Below are 20349 nucleotides of genomic sequence, written 5' to 3'. Positions count from 1 at the left end.
ACACACACACACACACACACACACACACACAGACACACACACAAAGAGAGAGAGAGAGAGAGAGAGAGAGAGAGAGAGAGAGAGAGAGAGAGAGAGAGAGAGAGAGAGAGAGAGAGATGAAAAGATAGCTGTGTATTTTCATGTATGGTATTAGAGAACAATGTTGGTGAGGATTTTTTTAAGATGTGATGTTTGTGTACGGGTTAGGAAGTAGTGTCTATTTGTCTATGTCTGTCTGTCTGTATACTATCTATGAATATTTAGATAGATAGCTACATGCACACATCATACTGCAGAATAAACTAAATAGAGAGCGGTTCATAAGAAGCAAAGTAAATGTTATGAATGGAAGCTTGACGTAAAAAGTGTTTTCGGTATGTTTCATTGGAGGAAGTATCAGGTTAACGATACATGTTGCAATCGTGGCTATCAGTGAGATCTAGCGCTCCATTGACCACAACAAATCTACGAAGTGTCGAAGGTATAAGATGAAAGGAAAAGTTAATAGACTGGATAAATTATATAAAGTGTGGCAGTCAGTAAGTGAAACTTCGTAAATGGTCGCAAGCTTTTTTAAGTAGGATGAGTCAAGATTTTATAGTGCCGGTGTTCTTCATGCTGAAAGAAAAAAATATAGCAAATAAGAACATAAGAAAAGAGGGAAGCTGCAAGAGGCCATCAGGCCTACAGATGGCAGGCCCTGTATGATTGAAGCTACCTAATTCCATCTATCATCCCCATCCATGAACTTAATCTTCTTTTAAAGCTCCCTCAGTTACACTCATTAAACACACTGTTTGAAAACCAATTTCTTCCTATCTATCTTCTAAACCTTAATTTTTCAAGTTTTAACCCTTATTTCTGGTTTTGTCCCCGCTACTGATCCTAAGAACTTCATTCATGTTCCCTTTGTTAAAACATTTATACCACTTAAATACTTCTATCAGGTCTCCTCTTAACCTACGTCTCTCTAAGGAATGCAGAGTATGAACGTAAATTAATTCATATACCTCATATTATCAGGTAAAAGAAAGAACTTGTTATAATATTACATGTTGGTGACATTATTTTGGAAGCAGATCGCCTGCAATATCGGGATATGTGAATTCTAAAAGAAAAAGAAAACTAGCAAGTGCTAAAGTCTTTCTTGGGAAGGAAATATGAGCGAAGTAAGACGTTGTGTTGGAGGCAATGCGTGGAAAGAAGAAATTAATTGCTATGAATATCTTGTCTGCATCATATAGTAGCATGAAAGCATGAATAAACTGACTTAAGCGATATAGTGGAAGGCTGTGCAGGGCATGCGGTGACCAGAACTGTGAGCATGGAAGTGGAAAAAGAAATTTCAGACATTGTGTTACTTTCGTCAGTGACGGATGCAGGTGAGGCAGGGAAAAATAACGGAAGTAAAATTAATAGAATGGTGTAAATGTAGTGCATAGCAATAACATTGACATTATTTAAGGGATTATGGGGGAGTAAAAATGGAAAGATACAGTAAAGTGATGGGGATGTGGACGAAGAGGTAGGTGGTGTTCCCCTTAAAAAAAAATAAAGACTGAAATGATGATGAGGGTGTTAATGGCCTCAATTTATTTAAAAAGATTTATCTCCTTCTTTTGGCCAACTCTCTCGGACCTACTCGGCTACTTGGGGACTGGCATCTAAGTGCGCCATTTTATGTAATCGTTATTGTTGCCTTTGCACAGAGTTCTCTTCTTATACATATAAAAGAATGAAAATAACAGGGTATACAAGGGAGAGTGCCTAAAGTGAACATTAGCAGAATGACGCCGTGAAATGAAATCAATTGTATGAGAGTATTTGAAAAATACTAATTCTGGTACATTTTGTTGGCCCTAAAAATTGAGTGTAACCTCTTCTATGGACCTAGTTTAACTTACATTAATGTAGAGGTACCTTGTGTCGGGCCCTCGCTTTTTATAATAACGAATGAATTTTACACATATGATGGGAATTCATAAACAACATTGTGAAAAACAAGTTAGTGAGAATTGATATTGGCTATAAGAATAAATACTATTACTAAAAATAATGACAATAATGACAATACCAGTAATGTAATATGATAAAATGGTGATATGGTAACCAAAAAATATATAATAAAATATATATGATAACATATACAACACTGAAAAAAATAAATAAGTCAGTGAGAATGAATATGCCAATAATAGTGAATACTAATGCTAAAGATAACGACAGTAATGACAATACTAGTAATGTAATAATAATGAAATGGTAATCGAATAGCAATAAAACAATTACTATAATAAAAAGGATAGTAACTGATAATGAATGGTAGAATAACAACAACAATAATAACAATAAAAATAATAGTAGTAATTGTAATAATACTAATAATAATAAATAATAATGATAATAATAATAATAATAATAATAATAATAATAATAACAATAACTAACAATAATAACAAATAATGAATGAATGTTACGTTGCTATTACAATGAGGATTGAAAATGGGAGAAAGAAGGGAGAGGAAAATAGATATAAGATCTAAACATTTTGACTGTATAGATTGTAGCATAACTTTGACTCTACTCTTCAGGCAGGCTTGTGAAGTAACGTTCTTTAGGTTATCAGGCAGCTGATTCCAAAGTGTAGCTCTTCTCACAGCGATGCTTTGCTGAGCGATGGCTGGCTCGGCACAAGGGGATTCTGAGGTTTCGCCTGCAATTGTTGGATCGAGATAACATTTCAAATTTGTAGTCTATTGGAAAATTTGTTAAGGCTCCTTGTACGATAGAGAGAGAGAGAGAGAGAGAGAGAGAGAGAGAGAGAGAGAGAGAGAGAGAGAGAGAGAGAGAGAGAGAGAGAGAGAGAGAGAGATTATGTGCGCAGAGATGTGTGTACGTGCACATGCATAGGTGAGGCGGAGATAGGTTTGGGTTTGGGTTTGCCTGGCGCCGTCTGCTAGTGTAGGCAGGTCGAGGCGTGATGAATATTGCTTGTGACCTGTGTACCGCCACAACGCAACATTTTTTCCCCTCCCCTTTTTTCTCAACCTGATTTTTCTGTGAATTTTAGACTTGTCAGAGCAATAAAGAAAATAAACATTACTATCTTTCAGGCTAGGATTCACGTTACAAAAGGGTAGAAAAAGCTTTTCACACTCTAGTTCTTCATATGCATCTTTTTTACCAGCAACCTTTACTTTTTTTCTTTCCCTCCCCTTTCTCTGTATTCTTAGTCCCCTTCGTATCCGCACAACATCCCTTAACACCTCTTATTGCTTCCTATACCTTTGCTACATTACTAATAAACTTCCCTTCCTTCCCAGTCACCTCTCCTCTCTCTTCATACCGTGACAGTTTGCTCTATTTGCTCTCTGTTACTCTCTCTATTTTAATTAAAGTCATCCTCGTGCTTGACTGCAACAGTAAATTCTTTCCTACATGCACCCTACTCGGATTCTCTTGTTTTTCATCTTCATTTTCTGTCCTTTAACTCATGCTGGCAGTGTCGTCATTCTTCGTACATTTCCCCTTCCACTGCTATTTATTTCCTCTACCCCCTCCCCGTGGGGCCAGAGTTTTGCTGAAGTACTTGATGTCACGGTCTCTATTCAGTCTTCCTTGCACTGGTTCTCGTCATCCTGCTGTGCCCTATACTTACCTGTGATTTGTGTTGACGTTGCCTATCTTTGTTTGTATTTTTCGTATAGGAAGTAAAGGATCTCAGAGCCTTTCCATTTATTATTATTATTATCATTGTTATTATTATTATTATTATCATTAGTATTATTATTATCATTATTATTATTATTATCATTATCATATTCATCATTATTATTATTATTATTATTATTATTATTATTATTATTATTATTATTACTATCATTATTACTATCATTATTATTGTTATTTATGGTTTTATTAACATTACTGAAGTAAAATTATACACTTAGCAAAAAAAAAAAAACACACACACACACGATATATCTAGAAACCAGGAAGCGGTAGATCTTTATAATGAAGTGAGGGAGGTAGCAAAGAGGGGAGAGATAAACATACACGCAGTTGCAAGACGGTGTTACGTATATGGGGAGGAAGGTTGGAAAGCGTACAGTGGTCTCCCAGCAGCAAGGCGGGTGTCTCTGGAGGAGGTCAATGAAGCACAGTGGCGTGATGATGGCGCGGTGAGTCGGAAACAGGTAGCGGAGAAGTGGGGTTAGTATGCAGTGGCTTCGAGGCATAGAAGGCTTGAGAGTAAATCATTGAGACATGCAACTGTGTAGAGGGATAGGCAGGGTGTGAGGCAAAGAGGAAGTCAGGCAACTGTACAGTGGCGTCGACTTTGAGGTAGACAGTGAAGTAACAGCTGACACTGATGTAGATGGAGTATGCTTCGCTATCTCTTGACTGTTACTCTGCACACACCGAGTAGTTAGCCAGTTCCCGTCGCTCCCCTCCCCATCTCTCTCCAGGCTCTCATCCTGACTGTTGACTCGGCACAAACATACATACAGACTTACAGACTTCAGACGCACATACATATATACGTACAGTACTTCGGTATATAGTGTTCTAGGCATTGATGTTCCACGCCAGCTGTAGAGCAGGACTTCTCACTCTCTTGCTTGCCTCCTTTTGCTGCTATGCGTATTTAGTCCCAGCTCACCAAAAACAGGAAAAGGAAGCCAAATTTTGTTATGCCAACGTGAACGAAGTGGAGTGAATGTTTCCTTTCCTTCCGCTGTTATTCAGGACGCTTGCATCCTTCCTGTGCAAACTCCTACCCAACTGCTACAACCTCTCAGTTTAGGTGTGTTTGGGTGTCTTCATCCTTGTTTGTGTGTATGTATGTATGCTTGTATGTATGTACGTAGGTATGTATGTGTATGTATAATAGATATGTTGATAGGCAGGTACCTACAAGTGCATATATATATATATATATATATATATATATATATATATATATATATATATATATATATATATATATATATATATATATATATATATATATATATATATGCGGTCTCTTGTCTTCCCGTCCACATCAGCGTTATTGATGAATGAAAAAATCCCTGCAAATGTTTCTCTCATTGGGTTTTCTTTCTCTGACGCACAGCTTCGGTGGGGGGGGGGCGGGGGGGAATCATTCATCCTTTGCAATGTAGGTAGTTTGAATTTATCAGGAGGTTTTTACATAAGAAATTTTCATATGTAAAAACGACTTTATGAATTCAAGTAATCGCCCTTGCAAAGGAAGATTTTATTGATTTACTTATTCTTTATTATTCTTTTCAGTGGTTTCATTTTACTCTATTTTCATTTATGTATTTATTTATTTGTTTTCTTTATTTTGCGGGAAGTTACGTGATGGGAAGAACACTCATCTTTCGTTGTGTAGTAAATATCATCCTTTTTCTTCTTTTTTCATCCAATAGATGGAAGAAGACGACGATATTTGTTACTGAATAAAAGAGAAAGGAAGGTGATGTTTGTTAAAAGAAAATAACACAATCTTAGAATAAGAAGAGCGAAAAATGATAATTACCATTTCCTAGGTATTCCTTAGCTCGCTCTCTCATGTGAAGAGAAGCAGCAGCAACTCGTGCCGCCTGTACCATTGAGTTGATGTTTTTTGTCGTCACTAATCTCGTGACACCAATGAGTATTATAAGCTTCCGTAAATTCTATGTTTCCATCTCACTAGAAAGCTGGCTGGCTGTCGTTGTATATCAGGATAAGAAGCAGGGCGGTCACAGCCAGAATTTAATGCGATACACTGATACGTTAATTAATAGTCAATTATCATAATAAATGAATGTGTAAGGTAAAGAAAATGTGTTCATTGAGGCAGTGGTATGGAAGATGAACAGTTATCAAGATAAAACGATCGCTAGTCATGGAAGCAATAGTAGATGATAGTAAGACAGGCAACACTGCGGCGAACTGTGAGACGCTGAAATTAAAGAAGTTTGTTGAAGGCTTGTTAAAGAAGTGAAGTTGATGAAGCGAATAAACTTTTTTTTTTCATGAGAGGACCCGAGATTTTAATGAGAATAGAATGACTCCATCGGGACAAGGATTTTTCAGAGGATATGAAAGAGAGAGAGAGAGAGAGAGAGAGAGAGAGAGAGAGAGAGAGAGAGAGAGAGAGAGAGAGAGAGACATACAAAACATAATAAAAAAAAATCTTGCCAACATGTACAACTTCTATGATCAGTTTTAGGAGGGAAAGAGGAAGATGACCAGAAATTTATCATTTTAAATTATCAGCCAAATCTGAGGGATTACGAATATGATAGAGAAGTAAAGATTCACACTTGATGGATTAAAGGTAGAAAAATCAGAAAGTCGAATAATAGTATGTCAATCATGTTTAAGAGAAATTTTAATCAGAGGTTGAGTAATGAATGTTTAATTTCATTGATATTAAGAACAATAACGCGTTGCAGAACATGATACAACTTAACTCTGAACAAAAGCTTAGCGATAGCGATCCAAATTATGGTTTGGAGCGGAACTTTAATGTAGAGTCTCTCTCTCTCTCTCTCTCTCTCTCTCTCTCTCTCTCTCTCTCTCTCTCTCTCTCTCTCTCTCTCTCTCTCTCTCTCTCTCTCTCTCTCTCTCTCTCTCTCTCTCTCTCTCTCTCTCTCTCTCTCTCTCTCTCTCTCTCTCTCTCTCTCTCTCTCTCTCTCTCTATCTATATATATATATATGCATATATATATATATATATATATATATATATATATATATATATATATATATATATATATATATATATATATATATATATATATATATATATATATATATATATATATATATATATATATATATATATATATATATATATATATATATATATATATATATATATATATATATTTTTTTTTTTTTTTTTTTTGAGAGAGAGAGAGAGAGAGAGAGAGAGAGAGAGATTAACAAAAAATGTTCAATAAATCAAACATCTTAACTGCACGTATCCCCTGCCTGACTTCAAAGTATCAACACATGGGTTTCCCTCATGTGTTATTTGTTCTATGGGAAACCACAATCAAAACATTGTTGGGTCTTCAAACTTCCGGAAGTACAGTCTTGCAAGCACCTCAGCCTCAGTGTGTCGAAAGGCAGCTCGAAAACGACAGGACGGAATTCAGAAATAAGATTATCGTGGGAAGAGCGGACTGGAGGGAAAAATTACGAGAAAATTGTGAAGGGTTGGTCAAGAATGCTGGTCGTGTCTCCCAAGCGATCAGAAATGCGATTAGGATGTTGTATCAGCTGCTCAGCTTCATTGGTAACAGGTAAAGGTGGAAGTTTTATCCTAACAGTGGTCAGTGAAGGCAGATGACAATCACAGCTGGTAGAAAGCACTGGTATTCTAGGACGGAGAGTTTTAAAGGAAGTGGAATTATATAGTTTTGGGAATTATAAAGTCAGAGTTTTGCATAGAAGGAATACATGACGAATATAATATTGCATACATATATACTGCAAAGACAAACTGCTACTGATTACTTTTCTGATATCAAATCTTATTTAAAAATTATATAAAGGAAAGAGCGATTAACAGGGACCTGAGATATGGACGTATGATGTGGGTATCCTCAGTATGAGAATAAGTGAGGCTGACAGGAACTGGTGTATTCGTCTGAAAAGAAAGTATAATAAAAGAAGTGAAGAAAGGATTCTATTCCTGTAATATAGTGCCCAAAATAAATTTCTAATTCAACCTTATGAATAGGGAAAATAGAAAATGAAGATAAATATTTTGAACATTATGAATGTATATAAGCCCTTGCAGTTCTGTCTGGAGACCATGATCTTGTCATCAGGGGACAAGACACAAGTATTGGGTGGCGCTGGTGAGAGACGATGAGAGACATAAAAAGAAAGACAGGGAAAGGGTCGTATTTTATCCCCCCTTTAAGTACCTCGCCGGCAGTGTCTGGCATCGTTACGGTAGACGTGCAACTGCCTGCTTGTTATAGTGCATGTTGTAGTGCCTGCAGTGACGCCCGCCACAGACGGGGCCTGGCAGAAAGGACAGGAGAAGGAATGGAAAATAGGGAGACAGAAACCGGCGTGGAGAAAACGAGGAAGGAAATTAAGCTTACACACACACACACACACACACACACACACACACACACACACACACACACTAGACTCACAGTCGATAGGGGTTTGATCAGGTCAGAGGCTTCTATTCGTGTGTGGTCCCTGTTCACCTAGCAATGACTAGGCACCTGGTGTAAGTCGGAAGTTGTGACCCGCTGGTAGGGAAGAGAAACAGACTCCAAATAAAGAAATACCCACGTGATGGCCTGACTATCTCAGACCTTGGTCACTAGGCTTATCTGGCGCTATCTAGCAGCCGCGCTTTTGGATTTCAGATACCACCATGGGGTTGTTTTTATTTAAGACGGGTTCTCAACCTTTTTATCTTTAAGAACCCCCTGAGTTATAAGACCATCTACCCGAACCCCCAGTATTATCACATGGAACATGAAACTCAATATGCAATGATACTGCAAAGGATTTTATTAGATCAGCCATTTAAGTAACCCTGGAAATCTTTCTATGGACCCCCTGGGGTTTCATGCTGTCGGGATGGCCATTGTCCATGAGCTAACATCATTAGGTCTCTATGACGCTGAAGACGTCTATGCAGAACGGTTTGGTTGGCAATAGACAATCTCATTATCATACTTTGATATCTAAGTTATGAAAATAAACTCATTTACGGGACTTCATATGTTCATGGTGTCTTGTAGTCTACTTACTAACCTAGAAGGAAAGAAAATATCATACTAACTTCGAGTTATCAATTGAGGAAAAAGTAATTTCTGTCCCAGGAATAGAGCTAGATGGTATATAAAAAACACAATGCATAGTTATAACCTAACTCTACTATTATAGCGTTTTTTGTCGTAGATACATGTTTGAAAATACTTTACCTATCTTGATATCTCCTTATGTGACAGAAGAATATCCAAAAATATACGATATGCAGTTGACCATCTTTTCTGTGAAATATTACGATATCTGTTGAATCTGGCAACTTCAACGGGAGTTTGGGTCCTCTCCTAGTGTTTCCTTATATTTGAAACATTGATATTTACACGTCATTGTGATCAGGGAAATAAAGGAAACTAAGTTTTTTTTTTCTAAGAGCATAAAATAAAAAAAAATGTCTACAGGTGGCAGTTTATGTATAAGACAAGCAAACCTGTGTGCACTCATCCACTCTATCCAGAAGCTTAACTAATTTTCAAAAGTTCCCCAATAGTTACACAACTACCATTGGTCTACTGTTTCTATCCAGTTATCTACAAACACGTACACATTCACGGCAGCAACATGCAAAGTACACTAAATACTCCGGAGCAAAGCTGCCTCACCTTGTTTCATTAATCAGCTAACTCTTGCACACTTTCAGACCAAAGCTATTTTTCATTTACCATCGACGATTTTATATTCGAATCAAAATTTAAACGACGATTGAGAACTTTCGGCCTAAAGTTGTTGAGGGCCGTGACGGCCTTGGGCGCCGCACGGGGGAAGGAGGTGGCTGTCGGGTCCGGCCTGGGGCCCAAGGCAGGAACTGGCTGCAGGTCCTTCTTTTCCTTGGTGGCCTCAAGCTTCACTACTAGTCGTCCACTTGCAGCGCCTCACACTAGGCAAGGGTCGCCATAAGCAAGAGATCAATGTCTACCACTCACCAGATGGTGCCGTGAGGGGCCCTAAAGGGGTGATAAGGGCTCCTTGCATAGAGTCTGGTGGTGAGTGGTGTGTACGGGTCCCCTGCTTATAATGACACCGGGCTGAACAACTCGCCATGAACGAGGGCACGCTGTGCGCCATGAGCCAGGCACTGACAGTACCAGTGGTCCTTTACGTTAGGTTAGGTTAGGTTAGGTTAGGTTAGGTTAGGTTAGGTTAGGTTAGGTTAGGTAAAAGGACTCACTTCATGACAGTGTTTGGGGAGTGGTGTGTGGCGGGTCATTGCTCATGGCGACCCGTGTGAGGCATTGCAAGGTTGCATCGTCACTGCTCTCATAACCACGGGACTGGGGTTGACCCTTTCGGGTGAAAAGTTTCGTCCCAGTACCTGTGTAGGTAATAATACTTTGAATCGTTTCGCCATCGCCATCGCCGCATCGTTAGCCTCGATAAACGGATCGTTATCCTCGACAAACACATCTTTACCGTGGACACTGGAATCGCAACCTGTCGTGGAATCCCATTGTTAACGTGGACTCATTTTCCTTTGCGGCTTCAAGCTCACTGGTTGTCGTCAACTTGCAGCGCCTCACACTAGGCAAGGGTCGCCTTAAGCAGTCTGCCGTGTCTACCGTCCACCAGATGATGCCGTGAGGGGCCTTTAAGGGGTGATAAGGGCTCCTTGCATAGAGTCTGGTGGTGAGTGGTGTGTACGGGACCTCTGCTTATAATGACACCGTGCTGAACAACTCGCCATGAACGAGGGCACGCTGTGCGCCATGCACCAGGCACTGACAATACCAGTGGTCCTTTACGGGGTGAAAAGGACTCACTGACAGTGTTTGGGGAGTGGTGTGTGGCGGGTCATTGCTCATGGCTACCCGTGTGAGGCGCAGTGAGGTGGCAGCGTCACTCTCCTCGCACTCAAGGGTCTGGGGTGAACCCTTACGGGGTGAAAGGGTTCGTCTCAGTACCTGTGTAGGCAAGTGAACTTCAATTGCGTCGCAGTGAGGTGGCAGCGCCACTCTCCTCGCACCTAAGGGTGTGGGTGGACCCTTACGGGGTGAAAGGGTTCGTCCCAGTACCGGTGTAGGCAAGTGAACTTCAATTGCGGCGCAGGAAGGTGGCAGCGTCACTCTACTCGCACCCAAGGGTCTGGGTGGACCCTTACGGGGTGAAAGGGTTCGTCCCAGTACCTGTGTAGGCAAGTGGACTTCAATATTGTGTCGTGAAATCGCATCGTGAGAACTGGAACCGCATCGACATCGTGGAAACCCGCATCGTTACCGTGGAAACTGGAATTGCATCTTGATCGTGGAAACTCGCATTATTATCGTGGAAACTGGAATGGCATCTTTATCGTGGAATGGCATCGTTATTTTGGAAACTCGCATCGCTATCGAGGAAACTGGAATGCATTGTTATCTTGGAAACTCGGAGCGCTATCGAGGAATCTGGAATCACATCTTATCATACACACTGTTATCGTGGAAGCTCTCGTGATCGTCGTTCGTTTCGTTATCTCTGAATTACTTAATTAGTCTTGGTATTATTCTTAGCCTCCGTAATAATAGAGATGTTGGTCATTTTTATCATATCTCTATTACTGTATTTTTTTTCTCAGGGTATAGTTTAGTATTCTTCAACCTTTTATACGTTCGTGCATCTTTTCGAGAAGCAAGGAGGACTATAAAAGAAATGCATCAATATTTGTAATTTTCCCCTACTTTAAGACTGAAAATCGATATTGTATATCTACCTGAAGGTATAGTTTGTCGAAATGTACTATAACAAAATCCCACATCTCAGACACATCAGGCCCGTGTTCCGTCTGAGTATAATATATTACTATTGTGAATAAATCGTAATACTTTGATTAATGTCAATAGGAGAGGACCCAAACTGTCACATTTTTAGTGTTCGCAGGTTGGCTTAATTCAGGAGTGGGTCAGCATCGTCTCGCAGTACAGAGTAGTCGTCTCTAAACAATGTATTACGATGTATCTATTGATTTACCATTCTTTTACTCTTTCCAGTATTTTTCTGTTCTTATTCTACCATGGTATTTCTTTATAGTTACTTGAGTTTATACGACTAACATCATAATATAGAGCAAAACATAATTGTCTGGTGTAACAAGATATTTCATTTCTAGAGACTTAAATACAGCACGGAACCTTAACACACGTTTCACCTCGCTTCTTCACAGGTTAATTTTTCACAAGGAATGAGTAGAGCAATATTTTCTTTATGAGAAAAAAAGAAAATTAGCCACCGAAACAGAAATAGTCCGAGAGTGCTGTAGTGTTTTCATCACCGTGTTCCTAAGCTCTGTCTTGCCATAGCATGAACATGGTATTCAGTTCAATTCAACCGATAAGCGGATGTGTAGCCTGGATGTCGGCACTTGCTGATGTGTTTTGGTTGGGGTTTTGTCTGGGTCTGTAGCTGTGATTAATTATTTAAACTTTTTACTTTGTTCTCTTATTTTCCAAAAATTATATATTATTTCTTTATTTTCTTCTAAACTAGATTTTTCAAAAAGTAATTTTCCAATGAGGTGTTCTTCATTTTTTGGATCTTTCATTGGTGTAGGCTGGGCAATGTGGGAGGAAATGTTTATGCCTTTAGACTATAGATCAGGGGGTTCTCAACCTTTTTCTCGCTAAGAACCCTATGAGTTATAAGACCATCTACCCGATCTCCCAGTAATTTGACATCAAACAATGTTAATTTAGTGACTGACACTAACACAATAAGCAAAGGTATTCTGCAAAGAATGTATCATTAAATCAGCCATCTAAGTACCCCTAGAAATCTTCTTGTGAACCGCTGGGGGTTCGCGAACCCCAGATTGAGAACCCCTGATTATTTATTTTAAGACGTATGAATGTTTGCATATAAAGATATGTATAAGAATAATAGAATATATATTTTTCAGCTGACTATGTAAGCTGCTATTCCAAATAAACCGAAATATTATCATTATTATTATTTATCACACACACACACACACACACACACACACACACACACACACACACACACACACACACACACACACACACACACACACACGCCCGGTAGCTCAGTGGTTAGAGCGCTGGCTTCACAAGCCAGAGGACCGGGGTTCGATTCCCCGGCCGGGTGGAGATATTTGGGTGTGTCTCCTTTCACGCGTAGCCCCTGTTCACCTAACAGTGATTAGGTACGGGATGTAAATCGAGGAGTTGTGACCTTGTTGTCCCGGTGTGTGGTGTGTGGCTGGTCTCAGGCCTATCCGAAGATCGGAAATAATGAGCTCTGAGCTCGTTCCGTAGGGTAACGTCTGGCTGTTTTGTCAGAGACTGCAGCAGATCAAACAGTGAAACACACACACACACACACACACACACACACACACACACACACACACACACACACACAGGTAAACATTCATCAGGCAAAGTGGCCAAGTCGAAGTCGCCGATTGATGGATGTCTCAAATTTGAAAGTTAATGAACTGCGATGAAATGAACATTCAATCATTCGAAGGCATCCATCGAATAGGACACCTTGCTGGTCTTGTGCGTCCTGCACCGCCTCTCTTTTTGTTCCTGCAGCAGCCCGCGGCCTCAGTTGGTAAATGCACCGAGCACTTATTCTGGCCACAGCTTTGATGTTCATGAAACCACTTAGGAATTACATAATCTAATTACATCAAACTATATCAAAGGTATAGTGGTACGTAACAAGGATATATAGAGAAAGGCACGAGTGAAGTTATATAGAATAGAATAGCGGAATACAATAATGGTATGTTTTAAACTATATTTAATTTTATTGCTGGAAGCACCTGCACAGCGCATCTTAAATTACATCCAGTGCAAGGCCACTGTGAGTTCTTTTCTGTTATTTTACTTTACCCACCTAATTGCACACACACACACACACACACACACACAAGCCAGAGGACCGGGGTTCGATTCCCCGGCCGGGTGGAGATATTTGGGTGTATCTCCTTTCACGTGTAGCCCCTGTTCACCTAGCAGTGAGTAGGTACGGGATGTAAATCGAGGAGTTGTGACCTTGTTGTCCCGGTGTGTGGTGTGTGCCTGGTCTCAGGCCTATCCGAAGATCGGAAATAATGAGCTCTGAGCTCGTTCCGTAGGGTAACGTCTGGCTGTCTCTTCAGAGACTGCAGCAGATCAAACAGTGAATCACACACACACACACACACACACACACACACACACACACACACACACACAAACACAAACACAGAAGGAGGTAGTAAACACCTACCGAAACGATAGTTTACTCCCAGCGAGGTCTAATAGCACTAGTTCAGGGGGTGCTGTGAACTCTCAATTAAAGCTAGTTGTGATCTCGCTGAACGTTTTCCCTTTGTGTCTCACAACTCGAGGGGGCAGTCACAGCCTGCTCTCTAAAGACAACTTTCTTATTTCTCATAAAACTACATGCACTCACCACACACACACACACACACACACACACACACACACACACACACACACACACACACACTTCACTTGAAATTAAAAATTCATTATATTGGCGACTCCAAATCTAGCCTCGGAGTCCCGTTCTGGGGAGGGAACCAAAAATGTCTCCAGGTCGGACTGGCCTTTCGTTAGCGACCCAAAATATTTTGACACCTCCCTCAACTTTTTTTACATTGACTTTTGCAACATTCGTTGTCTTATATCTAATGTTCAATCTGTGGAACACCACCTCTCTTCTGCTAAACCTCATCTTCTTTTCCTCACCGAGACAGCTGTCTGAGGCAACTGACAGTAGCCCCTTCTCTGTTCCCTCCTACTTTCTCTATTCTCATTTTCTTTCTAAAGTTGGATGTTGCGTCTATGTGCACTACGACTTAACTTGCTCTCATGCCCATGGTCTTGAATCTTCCGAGTTTTCCACCATCTCTCGAATTCAATTTATCTGTGCTGTCTATCTTTCCTAACTTCTCTGACTATAGTAAATTCTTTGACTATTTAACTTCCAAGGTGGAGATCTCCATCCTTAGAGATTTCAATTTTCACCACCAGCTTTGGCTTTCATCTCCCTACACTGACCATCCTGAGCCTCCAACTTTGCTATCCTTCATGACCTAGAGCAACTGGTGCAACACCCTACTCGTATTCCGGACCGTCTTGGAGACCCGCCGAATATTCTTGATCTCTTCCTTACCTCTAATACTTCAGCTTATGCTGTTACCCTATCTTCTCCGTTGGGCTCCTCCGATCACAATCTCATTTCTGTATCTTGTCCTATTTCTCCAATCCCTCCTCAGGATCCCCAAAGCGGAAGTGCCTCTGGCGTTTTGCCTCTGCCAGTTGGGGGACCTGAGGAGGTATTATGCTGATTTTCCTGGAATGATTACTGTTTCCATGTCAGAGACCCATCTCTTTGTGCTGAACGCATAACAGAGGTGATAGTGTCTGGCATGGAGGCGTACATTCCTCATTCTTTTTCTCAACCTAAACCTTCTAAACCTTGGTTTAACACAGCCTGTTCTCGTGCTATACATGATAGAGAGGTTGCCCACAAAAGGTACTTGAGCCTTCCATCTCCTGAATCTCATGCACTTTATATTTCTTCCCGGAATCATGCCAAGTCTGTTCTTCAACTTGCCAAACACTTCTTCATAAATAGAAAATGTCAAAATCTTTCAAACTCTAACTCCCTCGTGACTTCTGGCATCTGGCCAAAACATCTCTAATAACTTTACTTCTTCATCTTTCCTCCTTTATTTCATCCTGATGGCACCACTGCCATCTCTTCTGTTTCTAAAGCTGAACTCTTCTCTCAAACCTTTGCTCACAACTCCACCTTGGATGATTCTGGGCTTGTCCTCCCTCTCCTCCTCCCTCTGACTATTTCATGTCTACAATCAAAATTCTTCGTAATGATGTTTTCCATGCCTTCTCTGGCCTAAACCCTCGGAAGGCTTATGGACCTGATGGGGTCCCTCCTATTGTTCTCAAAAACTGTGCTTTGTGCTTGCACCTTGCCTGGCCAAACTCTTTCAACTATGTCTATCGACTTCTACCTTTCCTTCTTGCTGGAAGTTTGCCTACATTCAGCCTGTTCCTAAAAGGGTGACCGTTCTAATCCCTCAAACTACCGTCCTATAGCTTTAATCTCTTGCTTGTCTAAAGTTTTTTAATCTATCCTGAATAGGAAGATTCTTAAACATGTCACTTCACAATCTTCTATCTGATCGCCAGTATGGCTTCCGTCAAGGTCGCTCTACTGGTGATCTTCTGGCGTTCCTTACTGAGTCTTGGTCATCCTCTTTTAGAGATTTCGGTGAAACTTTTGCTGTCACGTTAGACATATCAAAAGCTTTTGATAGAGTCTGGCACAAAGCTTTGATTTCAAAACTGCCCTCCTACGGTTTCTATCCTTCTCTCTGCAACTTTATCTCAAGTTTCCTTTCCGACCGTTCTATTGCAGCCGTGGTAGACGGCTACTGTTCTTCTCATAAAGCTATTAACAGTGGTGCTCCTCAGGATTCTGTCATATCTCCCACTCTCTCTATTACTCATTAATGACCTTCTTAACCAAACCTCTTGCCCTATCCACTCCTACGCTGATGATACTACCCTACATCTTTCAATGTCCTTTCAGAGACGAACAACCCTTCAGGAAATCAGCAAATCACGCAGAGACGCCACGCCTGACTTCTGATCTCTCTAAGATTTTTGATTGGATCAGAGAAAACTTAATAGTTTCAATGCTTCAAAAACTCAATTCCTCCATATATCAACACAACTTTTCAGACGACTATCCCTTCTTGTTTAATGACACTCAACTGTCTCCCTCTTCCACACTAAGTATTCTCGATCTGTCCTTTACTCATAATAACTGGAAACTTCACATCTCATCTCTTGCTAATACAGCTTCTATGAAGTTAGGCGTTCTGTGGCGTCTTCGCCAATTTTTCTCGCCCTTCCAACTGCTAACTCTGTATAAGGGCCTTATCCGTCCTTGTATGGAGTATTCTTCGCATGTTTGAAGGAGTTCTACTCGTAAAGCTTTATTAGATAGGGTGGAATAAAAACCTTTTTGTCTCATCAACTATTCTCCTCTGACTGACAGTTTTCAGCCTCTTTCTCACTACCGAAATGTTGCATCCCTTTCTATCTTTTATAGCTATTTTCATGCTAACTGCTCTATTGGTCTTGCTAACTGCATGCTTTCCCTCCTCCTGCGGCCTCGCTCCACAAAGATTTATTTTTCCTCTCATTCCTATTTTATCCAACCCTTTAATACAAGAATTAACCAGCAGTCTCAATCATTCATACCTTTCACTGGTAAACTGTGGAACTCCCTGCCTGCTTCTATATTTCCATCTTACTAAGACTTAACTTCTTTTAAGAGTGATGTATCGAGACATTTGTCCTTGAATTCTGACTGCCTTTGTTGAACCCTTTATGGAGACTACAATTTCAGTGGGCCTTTTCTTTACTGATATTCATTTTTTTTTTTTTTTTTTTTTTTTTTTTGCCTTGGTGGTTCTCCCTCTTACATGAAAAAAGAAGCACAAAATCATATTATCCATGCCCTCGATCATAGTTAGCCCCCTACATATGATGTGTGTGTGTGAGTGTGTGTGTGTGTGTGTGTGTGTGTGTGTGTGTGTGTGTGTGTGTGTGTGTGTGTGTGTGTGTGTGTGTGTTCCTTGAAGGATCTCCGCAACTAACGAGAATCCTTCATTATGATAACCCATTGTCGGCTTGTCACTCTGGGTGTCAGATCTTCTGTGTTCCCCTTGCCTGTCATTAACAGCTTTCTACCATGTTTCCCAACTCAGTTACGTTAGTCGTGTGATCTACCTGCTGCAGAGGTTAACACACACACAGAAACACACACACACACACCGCGTAGTGTAGTGGTTAGCACGCTCGACTCACAATCGAGAGGCCCGGGTTCGAGTCCCGGAGCGACGAGGCAAATGGGCAAGCCTCTTAATGTGTGGCCCCTGTTCACCTAGCAGTAAATAGGTACGGGATGTAACTCGAGGGATTGTGGCCTCGTTTTCCCGGTGTGTGGAGTGTGGTGTGGTCTCAGTCCTACCCGAAGATCGGTTTATGAGCTCTGAGCTCGCTCCGTAATGGGGAAGACTGGCTGGGTGACCAGCAGACGACCGAGGAGGTGAATTACACACACACACACACACACACACACACACACACACACACACACACACACACACACACACAATTAAAACAGACCAAACCCATAGTCGCGTGTCTGGAACATGGAGCATCGTAAGGTAACACGAGCAAATGCGATGTCGCCTGGCTTAGCCTTCAATCAGTCATTCTGTTTGATGGTCATTTTTTGATGTTCTACTGCTCTTACTCCCAGGCTCAGCTCTTATAAGTCTTTACGTAAAGGATTTCCAACTCCCCTCCACCCCCTTCCTTCCCCTCTCTCTCTCTCTCTCTCTCTCTCTCTCTCTCTCTCTCTCTCTCTCTCTCTCTCTCTCTCTCTCTCTCTCTCTCTCTCTCTCTCTCTCTCTCTCTCTCTCTCTCTCTCTCTCTCTCTCTCTCTCTCACACACACACACACACACACACACACACACACACACACACACACACACACACACACACACACACACACTAAATGACATGCCATAGTCGTCAGTATGATGTCCAGGAAGCGATCCAGTGTGGCACTGAGCAGTGTTTGCTGGTGCCTCACGCGGAGCCCGACATCGTTGCCGTGTGTAAGTCATTTAGCCGTGTGTTATTGGTATTCATGTAAACTATTCTTACTCACAATTGGAACTGATGTCACTGAGGTGTGATAATGTGTATATATATATATATATATATATATATATATATATATATATATATATATATATATATATATATATATATATATATATATATATATATATATAATGATGAAAATGTTCACTTTGCCTTAGTTTTGGTTTGCTCATGATCAATGATCGTTACAGTCGATTGCATCTGCATTAGCGATCTAGTGCAATCCAAATATTCAATTACTGTGGTGTACTCTTGAAAATTAATAACTCGCCAGCAATCAAAGGCAGCGTTATCATCAGTTTATTTAATACACAAGGTAAGCAAACAACGGCGTGGTTTGATCGCGCCACAGAGATGTCCTGGGTGTCAGTCTTTCTGTTGCAGCATTTTTCACGCAAAAAATAATAAATAGATGTATTTTCTTTGTGTAAATGATGTACTTTCGACGTAGACATGTATTCGCTATAGATTAAATATTTCATTATTTTTCCATTACTAATTAGTTTCATGAAAAGGTATCATGCTTTCATAATTTAGTTACTCATAAATGTATAATCTTCGGTGACCTTTAATCTTGGTTTTTTTTCGGTATTTGCTCCTCACCATTTCTTCATATTGGCACCTTTCTCTAAATCATTTTCGTGCAAATGCAAAAAATGCGCTCAAACTTACTGTTTTAGTTACTTTCCATTGCAGTCATTTAACAGAAATATACACATTTTTCATTGGATGCATTCTCCACGGTTACGCAGATGTGTGCGATAAAGCAGGTGATGATAATTTGAATTCCCATTTACATTGTTTCAGTTGATAACACGCGGTATGGAAACCTTTTTCGCGCATGTTCAGCAGAATCTTTCTCATATCTGTAAGATGTCCCACAGATACGTGTCGCTAAAGACACACACGCACACACACACACACACACACACACACACACACACACACACACACACACACACACACACACACAGAGAGAGAGAGAGAGAGAGAGAGAGAGAGAGAGAGAGAGAGAGAGAGAGAGAGAGAGAGAGAGAGAATTTCATAATTACCTAACATTCTTTTCTCTTTTCAGGTAATGAGTTCACATCGAAGAACGCCGGTCGATAATCGTGAGTACGGCAGAGAGAGAGAGAGAGAGAGAGAGAGAGAGAGAGAGAGAGAGAGAGAGAGAGAGAGAGAGAGAGAGATTGGGATTTAGGCAAAAAAAAACATATTATAGCAATTTCCAATTTTTTTTTTTTTTCTTATTTATGTCCTGGCCTATAGAGCGTGTAGGTAACTTAAAGAGTAATGGAAGCGCTGTTAAGCTTCCACCCATTAGTGGCGAACGGCAATTTTATTTATAGTGGTACCCATATTAGGGCACATATCACCATCCAAGCGAATCTTTGGTGTAACCTCCTAGAGCCTTGGTATTATGGTAATATGTAGGTAACTTTAAACCACTCGACGAATGGCAAAGTTTCAAGGCCGCACTTAGTGGGATTCGAATCTACGCGTGGATGTGTGCCCGATCCCATGCTCATCACCTTATCCACTTTGCCACCGCCTTCCTGTTTTGGCATTTTTTTTATCTTGTTATTTTTTTAATAAGTTTACTTTCAAGCCCTCCTTACTCCCTTTAAAATCTCTCCATTACTTTCAGAGGAGGATGTTTGGTCAGTAATTGAGAAGAAAGCGGATCTTTTGAACTGTAAGCGGATAGTTTGTGTGTGTGTGTGTGTGTGTGTGTGTGTGTGTGTGTGTGTGTGTGTGTGTGTGTGTGTGTGTGTGTGTGTGTGTGTGTGTGTGTAGGTGTGTGTCTGTGTGTCTAGTTTTGATAT

General features: G+C 40.5%; 1 non-coding gene across 1 annotated transcript; it reads left to right on the top strand.

Annotated features, from left to right (window-relative positions):
• The first annotated feature begins 12806 nt into the window (after positions 1 to 12806).
• Positions 12807 to 12880, top strand: Trnav-cac. Its single transcript has one exon. It is a non-coding gene; the product is annotated as a tRNA-Val (tRNA).
• The last annotated feature ends 7469 nt before the right edge of the window (positions 12881 to 20349 follow it).

Source organism: Portunus trituberculatus, unplaced genomic scaffold (genome assembly GCF_017591435.1).
Source record: "Portunus trituberculatus isolate SZX2019 unplaced genomic scaffold, ASM1759143v1 PGA_scaffold_452__1_contigs__length_1072529, whole genome shotgun sequence".
NCBI lineage: Eukaryota > Metazoa > Arthropoda > Malacostraca > Decapoda > Portunidae > Portunus > Portunus trituberculatus.
The sequence above is the reverse complement of the archived record's forward strand: the minus strand, read 5'-3'. Positions and strand labels throughout refer to the sequence as shown.